This window comes from Neopsephotus bourkii, unplaced genomic scaffold, assembly GCF_033783945.1.
Source record: "Neopsephotus bourkii isolate Nb327-2 ecotype Australia unplaced genomic scaffold, CSIRO-AGI_Nbou_v1 NB_1189, whole genome shotgun sequence".
NCBI classification, from domain to species: Eukaryota; Metazoa; Chordata; class Aves; order Psittaciformes; family Psittacidae; genus Neopsephotus; species Neopsephotus bourkii.
In genome coordinates, this window is record NW_026901674.1 from 964,728 (window position 1) to 979,457 (window position 14,730).

General features: G+C 46.4%; 1 protein-coding gene and 1 long non-coding RNA gene across 4 annotated transcripts in view; both read left to right on the forward strand.

The window, feature by feature from the left end:
• Positions 1 to 14,730, forward strand: part of CTBP2 (C-terminal binding protein 2) — a 140,718-nt gene that overhangs the window by 92,326 nt on the left and 33,662 nt on the right. The window lies entirely within an intron of this gene.
• LOC133218066 (uncharacterized) overlaps positions 1 to 14,730 on the forward strand; it is a 228,851-nt gene that overhangs the window by 63,902 nt on the left and 150,219 nt on the right. The gene's annotated exons all lie outside the window — the stretch shown is intronic.

Sequence of the window (14,730 nt, forward strand, 5' to 3'; positions counted from 1 at the left end):
AATTTAGGGATTACTCAAAGATCCTGCCAGTATTTGGGTCAGAAATATAGCCCAGAGGTATTAGTATGATAGGCAAGTAGAAGCATTAGACTGTATTAGTGATTTAGCTATCATAATAGCACAATAGCCTACCATGTGATGGCTACTGCACTAAACATTTATTGTGGATTAGCCAGGAAAAATGCACAGGCTGTCTTGCAGACAGAGCAGAGCAGGTGACTGTTATCCCTTTGACCGGGTCCATCCTGGAAGGGGTGTGTTTGAGGTGAAGAAATGGGTGATCACAGCAAATAAAAGCAAACTCATTTCCATCTGACTAGTTTTAATGTAAAAGGAAAGCATTGCTTCCCCAGCAGTGGTTAGCAAACTGAATAACGTTTGACCTGTTCTTTGGAAAGGAATATCTGAGTGTGAGCAGCATGTGATAATTTAGATACATGTTTTTAGCGACCGCTTTAATATCACCTCTGGAAATGGTGGCTATATCTATGGAAATTTTCATTACATGCCCAAATAACAATTTTCTGTGGTGTGATTTCATCTAAATCCTATTGCCTGCTCTAAGTGTAAAAAAAAAAGGCTTAATCCACATGAATATTGAAACACTGCTAGGTACAAATTGAGTTTTGTCTGATGTTTCTGAGTGGTTTCACATCTCACAAACATGACGTTTCTCCAAAGGAAGCCAGAGATAATGAACTAAACTCTACAGTTCCTTTTTGCTTTGTAAGACCAGGCTTCAGATCCCTTGAATCCTCCCCTCCTTTTCTGTGACCTCTGCTAGGGTCTTAAAATTATACATTCCCGATTACACCTCCACAATCTGCAGTCCTGGGATGATGAAAGGATTTATGTATTATGATACTAATGTAAAGAATCCTTCCGGAGCATAGTTAGTATGGCTAATTTGAAACTACAACAAAAAAAGAAGTCATTTCCGAAGCAAATTCCAATATAAAAGTGCTAAAGAGACCCCTAACTAACTTCTAATCTTTCTTGTGTTCTTGAGTGCCTTGCACCAGCCTTTTTTTAGGCCTGCCTGCTTGCTCCCATTCAATTTGTCCTTCGCTGTGTGCAGTGGATTAGCATTTCATCAGGGTGGATTAAGATTGAGCTGACACTGAAGCTTTCCTTTTATTTTTACATGTGTGGGGACGAGTGGAGGCATGGACATTTCCTTATCCCACTGATGATTCCTGGTGGGTGCTGGTGCAGCCGGGAGCCCTGGGCACACGAGGAAAGCGCCAACCGAAACGTTAACAAAACAACATGTAAAATGATAACAAAAAAAAGCCATTCCCCAGGGGAGAAATCGCATTGAGGTTGCTGGCTGGGAGATTTCATCAGGCTAAAATGATGTCACATGGAGCGAGGGCTTTAGCAGTTTTATTTAGCTCCTAATCCCCGCACACTGCTCGGCCAGTTGTCCATGTGCGCGACGTCCCCAGCGGCACAGGATAAAGCATCTGGGCTGAGCGCGGCCGCCCTCTTCATCAGCCACACTGCACGGGAAGGGTCTGTGCCTCCTCCGACCTGGAGCGAGGGCTTTGCCTGCTAAGGTTTCCAAGGATTAATAATTCAGGCAACGCTTTGAAAGGCAAAACTGCCGGTGGGTGGTTCGTGAAGTCCCGGGAGGGCTCAGGCAAAGCGCAGTCCGCTTTTGATGCGCGCTGGAGACGCGCTGAGAAGGAAGGTGGGATCTCTTCGTTTCGGTGGGATCCAGCGGCCTCGTGGCAATGCCCATCCCCAGCAAGCACCCCAACATTGGCCGCTCGCAGAGCTGGGATGCTGCCGGATGGTACGAAGGCAACTGGGAGAGTGAGAACGCCTTCGAGTACCAACGCCTGCCGGGCCGGAGGAGCTCGCTGACCTATGGCAGTGAGGGTGGCTGGTATGAGCCGCCAAGAGCCAACGATATCACCTTGCAGGGCGGCGCGGAGCTGAAGCAAGAGGCGTACCAGTACCAGGACAACACTTTTCCCCCGGGGCCCCTAAGGAAAGGCTCTGTCCCCGACTTCGCCTACTGTGACCGGCAGGCGGCCATGGCGGGCCGGGGCTCCCTGCCACCCCAGGATTACTACAGCGACCCATCCCTGGCGGCTAGGTCACCCAAGGACCCCCGCTGCTACCGTGACCACATGGTGACCAGGCCATTGGCGAGCTACGGGGCACCCGGCACACGGATGTCCTGGGAGCAGCCGCCAGGGCGCCTGCCTGCCCCACCGGAGGCTGCCCGCCTATACCGGGACCCCAAGCTGGGTGTGGATGGACAGCGAATGCGTGGCAGAGATGCCTCTCCAGCCTGGTACAGCACGGAGCCCCATGGACCGCGGTATGCAGCAGAGCCCCCTGCCTTCCCTGGCAGGCAGGTTTATGGTGATGGGTCAGAGAGGCCACCCGAGCCAGTGGGGAGCAGGCAGGCTGCCCCAACATGCCTTGTGGTGGATCCTGCTGGCAGCACCAGCAGCAGCTATGGGCCGGGCAGGGAGAGCACTGGTGCCAAGGGGCCCTATGACGGCTATGAGGCAGCAGCAGTGACCCCTTCCCATCCACCGGTGCCCCCCACTTTCCCTGGGCCAGAAGGGAAGAGGAGCTTCGATCCTGAGTTCATGGCACTGCTTCGTGCAGAAGGTGTCTCGGAGAGCACCTTTGCTGCCCTGCTGCAGCAGGGCTTTGACTCACCGAGCCTCCTGGCCATGATGGAGGAGAACGACATCAAGTCCGTGGCTCCCAACCTAGGGCAGGCTCGTGTGCTGTCCCGCATCGCCCACAACTACAAGGCAGAAATGCAGCGTCAGGAGCGCAGGAGCGGGGTGCTGCGCCCCAGGACCCGCTCTAACAGCTTCAGCCACCGCAGCGAGCTGCCGGGGGACTACGGGGTGCCCCTCAGCTCTGGGGCCACCCCTGATGGTCCTGCCACCCTGCAGCACCCACCTCCGCTCCAGCCGCTCTCGCCAAGAGCAGGAGAGATGCACCGCCGGCCATCCAGCGCCCCAACACAGCACCTATTGGAGACCTCCACCTACCCTGCCTCAACAGGGGCTCCTCAGGGGCCACACTTCCTCCCTGGTTCTGGATACAACACCCCCCTGCCTTGCAACACGCACCCACGTCCAGCTTCCACCTACTCTGCTCCAGGCAGCATGCCCATGACCACGGGCAACCCGCACGCCAGCCCCAAAACAGCCTATCCCACCACGTACACCGTGCCCATGGAGCTGATGAAGAGGGAGCGGACAGTGGCAGCATCGCCAGCACCCAGCCCTCATGGAAGCCCACAGCTTCTCCGCCGGCCGGGAGCAGCGGGAGACAGCAACCTGGCACCCACCGGACCCACTTTCCCTGCCCAGCTCTCCCCATATCCGAAGCTCAGCAGGCGCACGGGGCCCCCCGTTATCGTCTCCACCATGGCAACGCCTGAACCAAGTAATTTCCAAAGGGTCTAAGCCCATAGAGTAGTTTAGAAGTTGTTGTTGCTTACTTTAACCCCCCTTAAAAGCCAGTTGAATATATTGGGGTTTCATGCCTAAATATTAAACGCTTTCCTATATAGAAAAGGAGGTGAATGGGATTTCTTCACAAGCCCATGCTGGCTTTGTGGAGCTAGGGATGCTCTGGTTGAATTCCAAATGTTTTGTTTAGCCAACTTCAGTTAAAAGCGAGCGGTACCTCAGATAATGCTTCCAGGGTTAATCTTGCCATTCCCATTGTTTGTAGAGAACAGGAGATTAGATACTGCTTTGGCTGAGCAATTAGGACTACAGGGTTTGCTGCAGATTGACTTTTTACCGCTGTTATCAGGCACAAATGTGTTCCTCTGAGGAAATGGTTAGCATTGTTTTGACTAAATTCATCAGATAGCTAATGGTGTTATTTGAGAATCGACTTACCTTTGGCCATTACCTAAGCCTTTTCTTCTTATTATTAATTTGCTGTTTTATCAAGCATACGAAATAAAACCCTTGATTTCCTTCTGGAGATGCCTGTAAGTGAGGTGATATTGCTGTTAAAGTAATAGGCCTGTGCTTAAAACTAAAAGCCTGTCATTAAGCACTGGAACAATAAAAATGAGTGGTGGCTCCTACTCTTCCCTTCCCCTTCTAGAAGAGCTCAGGCACTTGGCTTCTCAGATGTAAAGCTGGATAAGCTGAGCAGGCTCTGCTCCTCCACTTTGGCTATGCCCTTTGATGATAACACTCAGAGCCTGAGAGAAACTAACCCCCAGAAACACTGCTAAGCACAAGGAAATGTGGCAAATCCATTCATTTAAGGCTTGACTTGTTTGGAAAAACATGGAAAGAAACCCCTTGAAATTGTTTTCCTGGTAGTGACTCCGTGAGCAGGGAATTTTCTCCCTGTGCAGTCCAGCTTCACTCCCATGCAGGCACATCCCGAACAATGTGCTGTACCAGCGTACATGCACAAAGCTTTAATAAAAGGATACCATTTATAGGCATAGAGACAGTGCCAAAGTGGTGATGCCATTCCAGAGGAATCCAAATAAAGCATGATTTTGTGAGTGGAAATGATAAAGTTGTCAAAATGCAGATGCCTTTCTGTGGCTCACCATGATCACACAGCTAGGAAGTGGATGCCGTTTCGTTCATGCTTATGTGTCCTTTATGTAGCTGGTGTAATGTATTGATTTCTTAAAACTGCTTAAATATTAGGCAACACGCTCTGTGTGGACATGGATTAGATATAAAATCGGTACATCCAGGCAGTGTTTCCAAATAAGCAATTTCTCAAAGCCTGGTAAAAGATGAACTGGCATAATTCAAGGAAGAGAAATACGTTCATTTATTAGCAGTATGTCTGATTGAGCCAGTCAGGACCCATGAGTGAAAGCCCTGGGGTGAGGGACCATGTTTTGGGAGCAGTCTTCTCCACCCTGAGAAACAGACCCATCCTTCGGTGTGCCTCCCCTATAAACTGCAAACCCTATTCTCTAAACACCAAGATATTATCCCTTCCCTTTAAAAGAATCGCCGGGGCTCAACAAGAAGAAACCAGAAGCGTTTCCGTGCTGTTGAGCTCTTTCTTGCTCCTCAGCCCTCTCCTTTCTTTTCTTGCCTACGACCAACTCATTTGCATGAGGATGACATTTGTTGCTCCAGTAATTTCATCTGATAATGGCCAGCTTGCAAAGCGGATCTGAAAACATATTCCTTAATTATGTGTTGCTAAGCAACGAGAGGGTTTGGCCATAATCACAGAAAGATTATCTTTTCATTGAAGTCCCTGAAAGGTTCAGCTGAAGTAGGACCTGTAAAATTGTCTCCATTTTTATTTATTTCCCCTTTTTTTTTGTTTTCCAAATTGCCTGAGAGGTTTTCTTCCTGTTAAACTGTAGTTTAGAAGTAGAAGCCAAGGTAAGACACAAGGCAAATGGAAGGATATGTATTGAAAATGGAAGGTGTGGCAGCTTGTATACGTTTGAGCTGTGTTGAGGAATTGCTCACACGGGAGGTGATAAGGGGATATTACAAATATGCTAAGATGTTTTAAAACATTTAGCAGGTGACAGAAACTTGACTAAATCCTGGAAAACAGTATTTGCCATGAGGAAGAGGCAGGATGCATTATTAGGAGCAACGAGCCTTCTGTTGGCTGTAGCTTTAGCTATGGCTACTTGAGTCACAAGTGAAAGCAAGTTCAGTATTAAACTCATTCTCTAAATGGCTGCAGATATTTTCTGTCGGTCTGGGTTAATGTCTTGCAGTCAGCAGAGGGTTATAAAATGGATATTGCAGTCCAGTGATGTTTTGAAGGTTGTTACATGGATAGGGGTTGGAAATTGATCATTTTGGTTACTTTGAAAGTCTTGTTGGATGGTGCATTGCAGTCTTTCTACAGTGAGTTGTTTCTGATTTGTGATTTTGTGCTGAGCTTTGACACTCCATGTGGATTCTGCACTGCTGCTCTTTGGAGTTTGGGCAGAGGACTCTCAGGAGGAAGGTGTCTCCTCCTGCCTGGTATTCCTGATGCTAGATACACAGGAATGTGCCACACGTTGTGGGCCTCTCACTTCGGTATGGTTAGATGAGGGAAAATCAGCAACAAGGTTTATTGCTGCAACTTCTTTTTGTTTCATAAAATAAGTATAAAGAATAAATTAGATAAATTGCCTTTCCTCGGAATGGCAGAGTTGTATGAAGAGAAGGTGGTGAATAAGCACCCTAACCCCATTGCCGTGATGGCAGAGTGAGTGGGGTATAGCAGCCAAGAGTGACGTCTCCGCAGCCAAGCCAGCTTCCCATCCTGGGAACTCCCAGCCACAGCTCTGGCAAAGCTGCCTCTCCCTGCATCATCAAGACCTTGTCCACAAATCTGTTAGGAACGGATTCCTAAAGCAAAAAGTCCTCAGAGCTGGCTGCTCCTGCAGCCTTGCCTTTCGTAGCATCACAGGTACCGAATGCACTGAGTCATATTAGTGGCAAGCAGGCAAAACCCCCTGTGAATTCTACGTGACAAAACCATGTCAGCTGCTGCCAGAGAGGGTTTGTGGCCAGCCTCGTGCTGCAGTGGGTGGTAATGGAGGGAAATAAATAGTGCAGGTCAGCAAAGCTGGTGAGGGCAAACTGCATCTAATGGTCACTGAGCCGATTACAGGAACTCCACCTCCAAAATGTTGCATCTTCAAATTATATTTGCTAGTGTTTTATCAGATTACTTGATTTATATGTTTTTAATCCAGTGTTTTGGTCTTAAAGCAGTTGGTTGATTAGAAGCCTTATGTTTTCATATCAAGCCTAGACTTATCCTAAACAGGGGGCTTGTCAGGTCTTGTTTTCAATGAGGGACTTTAGGAACTCCAGTAAGAAGCAGTGATTCATTGCAATATACGTGTCTTGGATGGCTCTTTGAACTGTAGTTTACATATGAAAGTATGAAAGCAAATGATCACAAAAGGGGAGATGCTTCCCACTGGGGATGAGGAACAGGGCTGTCCTGTACAGTTGCATAGGTGTCATAAGGAAGGAAGGAGGAGACTAATTACTTCATTGTAAGGTTTGTTTAAAAGCCTGACCTTTTCCTGACCAGGGAAAGCCAGGCTGAGGGTAGCTGCCTTCCTTGGACAAGTAGTTCTCACCAGTGTGAAGGAGACTCATCCTCTGTTTTATCAGCTTAGAGCCCAGCTAGATATGTCACTCACTGTGATTAGCTCAGCTCTGCTTATGCTGTTTAACACTTGATTGTGATTCTGTTTATGGCTATTTCCCACCCTGATAATGATTGTGTTAACTGCACAGCAGTTGCAGGCTGAGGCTCTTCATGTGGGCAATCCCCAAAGAGGAGAGGGTGTAGTAAGAGCAAGAGCTTTGTTGGTTGTTCAAGGATAGTTGAAAGAGCCCATCAAGGTTGGTTAAAATTGCAGCGTATGCCCATTATTCTATGAGTACTGCATTGAAACTGTCATTGTTTTCTATGGGCAGAGAGTTTAGCGGTGATATTTCAAACACAGTATAAATTTCATGAGCGTTTGTTGAAGCTGGTTTATTCTTTGCCCAATGTACCATGTAGCAGACAGTTCAGAAATCAGCTTCAGGACTTCTTCACTATGTTTCCTGTCCACACTGCAACATGCAATCACGACGTATATACATGTAAGGCAGCTCAATTAGCAATCCAGACTGAAACAGCACCAAAGGAGGCTCTGTGTACTGAATAAATCTGATCTAATTTGCACATTGACCTGACAGACCATAACAAGTCCTTGGAGCAACTCCCAGCTCCAGGTAAGTCAGTCTTCCCTCCGTGCGCTGGCAACACCCCAGATTAATGATTTCCAGTGGGATTGCAACTTCCATACAAAAATACTTGATTGGAAGTAAGCTAATGTGTCTCTGTATTGTCTGCTGTCCTGATGTTCACAGTATTGTTCAGCAAGATGCAGATTGGTATCCAACATAATAAGGGTGCTAGCTGGAAATGCAGGGAAATTGGGAGAGCATTTGGAAGGCTCACAAGGACTCACCAGCCTCAGTGGGGCAGATGAATTTGTGGATGTGTATCCTGTGTGGATCTTAGAGGTGAAGTAATCAGAACTGCTTGCATTAGTAGGGTAAATGGCTGAGAAACAGCACAAGAGAGATGCTGAAAACGACCTCAATAAAATATCGACTATCTTGGCCAATATGCACACAGTATTCACTGGCTGCAGAAAATAAGCTTTTAAAATACCTTTTAAAAGTTTGAAATGTGCCTTTTATAATGGCTTTATCAAAAGCAATATAAAGTGTCAGACTCATTCCAGTTGCAATTCATTGACGTGCCGTGGCAATAAAATTTAATTTGACCTGTTGGAGAAGAACAAGTTGTCAGAGGCACAAGTGTTGTCATCTTCAATTTACACTTCCCTTTTACCCTGTGTCTGTAGTTCTCTATCATTGTTAGGACTTTCATATATCCTGATCATTCTCTGACTGTATTTGCTAACGGGTTTTTTTAGCTTTCTCATAACTAGTTTCCATAGCTACAAACTTGGTGTTCTCAGAGGGGGGGAAAGGAATTCAGGGTTTCTGATCATTGTTGTATTAAGCAGTTTTTATGTTTCTTCTCCTTGTCTTTCTCATAGCATTACACTCCCGAGCACTTTAATGCAAACACTGCACAGCTGAATTGTCTGTTATTTTTAAAAGCCAAGTAGGTGCTGAGCTGAATCCTTAAAAAGCACAAGACCAACATCATTAAGCCACTGATGTAGAATAAATGTTGCAGACGTAGGATGTATATTAGTGAGGTTTATATATAGCAACTGGCAGACGAGCTTTTGACTTTTGCACCTAAATAAAACCTGACATTACCAGCATTCCGCTGGCTTTAGGTAGAGAAAACTCAGTTTTAATCACTTCTGTCTGCTCTTTCTAGTGTTTTGTTAAAGATGAAATGTAACTTCTAGGGATGGGATTTACATGTGTTGTTTTTCCAGTGTTTAGTTCCACCTCTGCAGCAGAGGTCTCAGGAAGGGTTTGGACAGGGCAGTGTTTGGTAGCGTGGTGGGACCCTCACCCTGTGCACTAGAGCAGATTTGTTTGGCCAAATAGGAGGTTTGTGAGTGCTTGCTCCTGGCCGGTGTGACTGTCACCACTGTGTCCATGGACTTGCCTTCTGCACTCACAATCCAATTAGCTGCTCCAGAGCAGATGGAGCGGATTAGTGCCCAGCTTTCCTTCCTCCACCCTCTCCCCCAAAGGGTGTCAAGGCCACAATCGGCTTAAACATGGGTCCCATGGCACAACGTAACATGGCCTGTGTGGGGCCACCCTATGTCCCTTTCCAGGTGGAAGGCTTTCCGGGTCTCAGGTAGTTGGGAAGACCTTCATCAGGTATAGATTTCATTTTGTGTTTGCAAGGAGCACTGCCAGCTGCATGAGCAGGGTGCTCCCCGTTTGAACAACCAGTGCCAGCACTGGGGTCAGTGGTAGAGGCTTGTGGTCCATTCCCCCCTATGGTATTCCCTCCTGGGAGCACCCTAGGCCCTGGGAGTGGTGCATCTCAACCAACAGACATAGGGTGGCCGAAGGCAATTGGCCTCTTGTCACATATTGCACATGGAAGCAGAGACAGCCAAGAAGGGGCTGGGAGAAGAGTGAGAGTACAGTGCTCTTCCTGCAGTTCCCAAAAGTGGTAGGGTGGTTTAGTTTCTGTAATTGGAGTTATGCAGGTTGTCACTGTAAGAAGGAAACCACCAGGGCTTACCTGAACAGTTGGAGCCAGTGGAGATTCTTGGTAAATACTAGTTTTGACAGCCAAGAGGGCATTCTTGTGACTGATTTATATGTGTAGATATATATACACATGAAAATGGAGAGAAAACCTCTCAAAAAGATAATCAATGTATCTGCCATTACCCATTTGGATGAGTACTTCTGCAGTCTTCAGTGTGTGCCAGTAGTGACTTGTTTGGATTATTAAGCAATTTATTATTTCCTAAGTGGTTATAGTGACTTTGCAAGTAAATAAGCAAACGGGACTTTGCTTAGACAGCAAACCCAATGATAAGAAATGACTTGGGACATACTCTCAGTGAAAAAATGGTAGAAAAAGAGGATAAAACCTGATAAAAATTGAAATACTTTCCAGCTGTGAAGGTGGCATCTATGGGTGGGTTCCATCCATGCCAAGGAGATGCACTGGGAGTCATAGGGCAGTGGGATGTGGGATGCAAGAACCTGATGATGCCCCTTGACTTCCTTGCTGGTCTTCTTAACCCTAACACGTTTTCTGATGCTTGTTCTAACACTGCAAATCCCTGAGCGGTTTCAAGCTGCCTCCTACACACTCCTTTGCTCCCCCTATAGATTATCAGCCTTTGATTATGATGGACCAGCTCTTACTGGAGTCTGTCACCCTCAGAGTGAATAAAAGCAGCAATGGAAATGTCACACGCAGTCATTTGCTGTGTTCTCTGCCTTCCTCTGAATGCCTTATTATAAAGTTTAAAATGAATATTCAGAAAGCACAGTAGTTCATGCAAGTGCATGCATTTTGCTTTGTCAATAAAAAGAATCCTGATTAGTATTTATTATGAGAGATAAAAGAGTGTATTCAGTGTGGGCAGCAGAGAGCTTCTCAGTATCTAGACCATTCTGTTGGGACACTGAAATAATCAGGAAAGCCAAAATGTAGTTCCGTTTATCACACCTTGCCAGCAGTCACAATTGCTGTTGATCCCCAGCTTTCATGTCTTAGAATTCCTGCTTGTGTTGAGTGGACCTGCATAAGACTGGAAGTTGTTATCTTACAGCTGAAACATTTTGGCTTAAGAATCTTACATTTCCATTTCATTTTTGTTTGCAGCTGTTGTGGTTCTGCTTCATCCACAGTCGGGGCTAAAAGGTCCAGAAACCAGAATTACTGTAATAACACCCATGATTGCAATGTAATTCAATGCCAAGCAACCTGTCATGCTCTGCATTGAAAGATTTCCCCTTATGGTTCGTATTTATTCAGCAGGGGAAGGTGTTCTCTGTGTTCGCTGTTATCCTAAAAGCTCTTGAGTAGCAATGTGGCATCTCCCATGCTGTGCTCTGGCCAGATATGAGAGCTGGTGTATCATCTCACTAGTGTATGATAAGCAAGATACAGAGATATATGCTGCTGCCACATCCCTGGCAGTGCTCAAGACGAGGTTGGACGGTGCTTAAAGCAACCTGCTCTAGTGGAAGGGGTCCCTGCCCATAGCAGAGGGTTGGAGCTCAATGAGCTTTAAGGTCCCTTCCAACCCAAACCAGTCTGGGATTCAATGACGTATCTTGTGGACTAGCAGCCCCATGCTCTTTTTCACTCTGGTTTTCTGCTTCTGAAGCTTGCATGAGAAAGGCCAATTAAATTAGTATTTCTAATTTTGGGGGAATATCTTTCTGGACAAGCAGCTCCCAAAACAGAGCAGTTGTGCTTCCATCAGGAAAACAGTAGTTTTGTCATTGACTTCAGTAGAAGAAGGATTTTACCCTCTCCTGCAAAAGCACCCAGCTCCACATAGCTTACTTTTATCACACTTCTTAAAATCAGATCTCCAAACCCAATGGTTTCTTTAAGGAAGAGAAGCTGTAAATATCATACGTTAAATGCCTGTGCATTATTAAAAATAATAGGTTGTATTTGTCAAATGGGTAATGAGTGGGTTTCTTTCTGGGTCTCAGTATTTTAATGAGTACAGGCAATGTTTGCTACTTATTTGCTTTCAGATTTTACTGAGGAGCTCTGGAGATAATTGTCGAATCTCCAAGTGCGTATCAATATTTCATGAAGCGCTGTTTTCCCTCTGTATGGTCACGAGTTGGGTCATTACCACTGGGACTGTTATTAACAGGCTGAAGCAAGCCCTGTAAAGGGATTCCACCAAACGCAAGTTTGCAACTGGAAATATCTGAAGGAAAATTCTAATGGAGGGCTTAGGGGTAAAGCAAACACCATGAGCGCCGCTTGGTTTCAGATGTTGCATGTTAGATGTTGTGTGTGTTTGGAGCCATGCCCGGCACTTGCTACCAATTGGGGTATACTTTACAGAGATAGGATATCCATCCACGTCATGCTTTGGAAAAAAAGGGAGAAAATCCACCTTTATAACGACCAGCAAATTAAATCCGCTTGAATTATTAAAGCTCAAACTGCTTTTAAACATATTACTGATCGGCACTGATGTTGACTGCTTAGTTTTCTGCTAGTTTTTCATGGTCAGCCTGGGTTTGAGTTGCAGTCCTGGCTGTTTGTTAAGAACTATTGTTCTGGTTTGGAGGTTTGCCATCTCAAAGTGGTTTCTTTCTGCATGTGGTGTTGAGTGTTTCTATTTTCTTCATTCCTGATGTTTCAGTTTTATGTGAAATCATTATATTCCCATTCTTGTTCTGATTAGGCAACTTACAACATTTTCGCTTTACTCAGCCTCAGACTGTGGTGTGTCAGTCTGGGCTCTGCTCTATCAATGAACTGCTCTGAATAGCTCACTGAGATGTTCCTTAGAAAAGTAATAACTCAGAAAGTGAAAATTATCCATAGATATGGGCCCACTGTGCTCTCATGTAGAAGAGGTGATGAGACATTGGCACAGGGTGCCCAGAGAAGCTGTGGCTGCCCCATCCCTGGCAGTGTTCAAGGCCAGGTTGGACACAGGGGCTTGGAGCAAGCTGCTCTAGTGGAAGGTGTCCCTGCCTGTGGCAGGGGTTGGAACTGGATGAGCTTTAAGGTCCCTTCCAACCCAAACCATTCCATTCCCTTCTATTCCATGACCTGCACACAGTCTGGAGCTTTAGCATGAAATCTGAAAGTGTTCAGAAAGTTGGAAGGTGGCTGGAAAGAGCATACAGGTCTCCTGAAACAGAAAAAGTGCTTCAGAGTTAGAAGTGATTAAAGCAGAAAGGGAAATAAGGCAAGGGTTTTGAATCTCTGAGAATGAAAGAGGAGGGGACTTCCAGCTGGAAGTGTTGGAAAGTCATGGGAGAGTCTTCAGGTGCCCTGGAGTAAAGGACTCTAGGCAAAGGGGGGGGATGGGACATGCTGCAGCAGCTGGAGGGGGACCATGCTGCAATGGCAGCAGAGCTGGATTTGCAAGACCTTCAGAACAGGAGGGAAGGTGCTCACTTGGCTGCTCCAATGCAAAAGGATGAATAGTGGGCAGGGACTAATGTCTCTTCCCTGGAGGTGGAGGAATAGGGTCCTGTGGGAAGGGCAGAGCTGGCTGTTTTATAGGGAGGTTTGAAGTCTCAGAAGATGTCAGATATCATCTGTGTATCTATATTTTGGGATAATCTTAAGATTAGTGACTCTATGGGCTACATAAAGTGATGGAGGTCACTTGTTAAAGCTAGTGGCAATGTGGGTCACGGCAGCAGCTTGAGGAGGAGAAAGAGAAATGGCAATTGTGCAATATTGACATGACAAGAGTGTCTGGAGATAATGAATTTGCTCATGGCTCAATAATATAAAGTTCCAGACCTCGAAAAGGTATTTGTCAGGGGGAAGATAGTGCTTGGGGTGAAAAGCAGGTGCTTTGCTAAGTAAAAATCACACTGTAAAACATTTGCAGCTGTGAGAGGTTTGTAAGAGAAATGCAGAGCAGATGCACTCAACTGTTTTGTTCTTCTAATGCGGTACATGATAAAGAGGGAGTTTGGGAATTTGGTAGTAAATATGACTTGTAGCTTAGTTCTGAAACTGAGCTTTTCTGTCTTGGTAGTTGTTTCATGGTAGTAGATGAGCTTAGGCTGGGAAATACAAAGGAAATTCCCATCCTGCCATGGCTTCTGTCTTCAGTACAGAGGTACGACTGACCAAGCAGAGGTTGGAGACAATAGGTAGCATGGTGTTATATCTTTGCTAGGAAAGAGAGGTGCTGAGAAAGCAAACCTGATGATTTAGTACCCATCCATTGCAGCTGGCAGGGGGCTGAGGCAGGGAGAGGATCAGCAGAGAGGAAGACTGGTCTTTCACAGTCGTGAAGAAGGCAAGCGCATCGGCAGAGACATATGGAAAGCAGATCTCACAGAAGGATGGGGAGAAACAACATTGGCTCCTCTGAAGCTCGGTGCTCGAGAGGTTTTGCACAGAGCAGATTCATGTTACGCAACCAGTTTATGGTACGGGAAGTTGCAGAGCACTTAGCGAGAGCCAAAGGAGGTGCTCCACCATTCTCCCAGGGGAACAGCAAGCTGCTCTTGCTCCAGGAAGGAAGAGGCGTTAGATGCCAGTAAGGAAGACTGCTGCTTTAACTCCTTCTGAAAAAGTCTCTCAGGCTCCGGGGCAGCAGCTGGACTAGGAAAGATAAGCAGTTTGCAATGCAATTCCCGTCTTGCTGTGGTGGTTTTGTGGGTTGGTCATGGATTGCCTGTGCCAAGGTGCCAAGAACGCACGATTCCTCTCCGCAATCTCATGGGACGAATCTGGCCATACTCTGCATAAGGGGACAATTTCCTGGGGAATCTCCAATTTCCTTTACTCCTACTCTGGGAAGTTATTAAGCACACTGAGTTAAAATGCCTCTTACCTATTTGTTTGCTTAATCCACTCATAAGGCACGTAGCCAAAGCACCGAGGTACTGAACAAGAAGTACAGGCTAAGAAATGCTGGGCTGCAAGCACTGCTGAGCATAGGCAGGGCTGGAAGCTGCCCTGCAGAGTCAAAGGGGACAGCTTTCCTTCAGTGCAAACACATCTGGAGAAGCAGGAGAGGAAGGAAGGAGGTAGGAGAGCAGCAGAAAGGGGAAAATACTGTAATCAGCAGCAGTG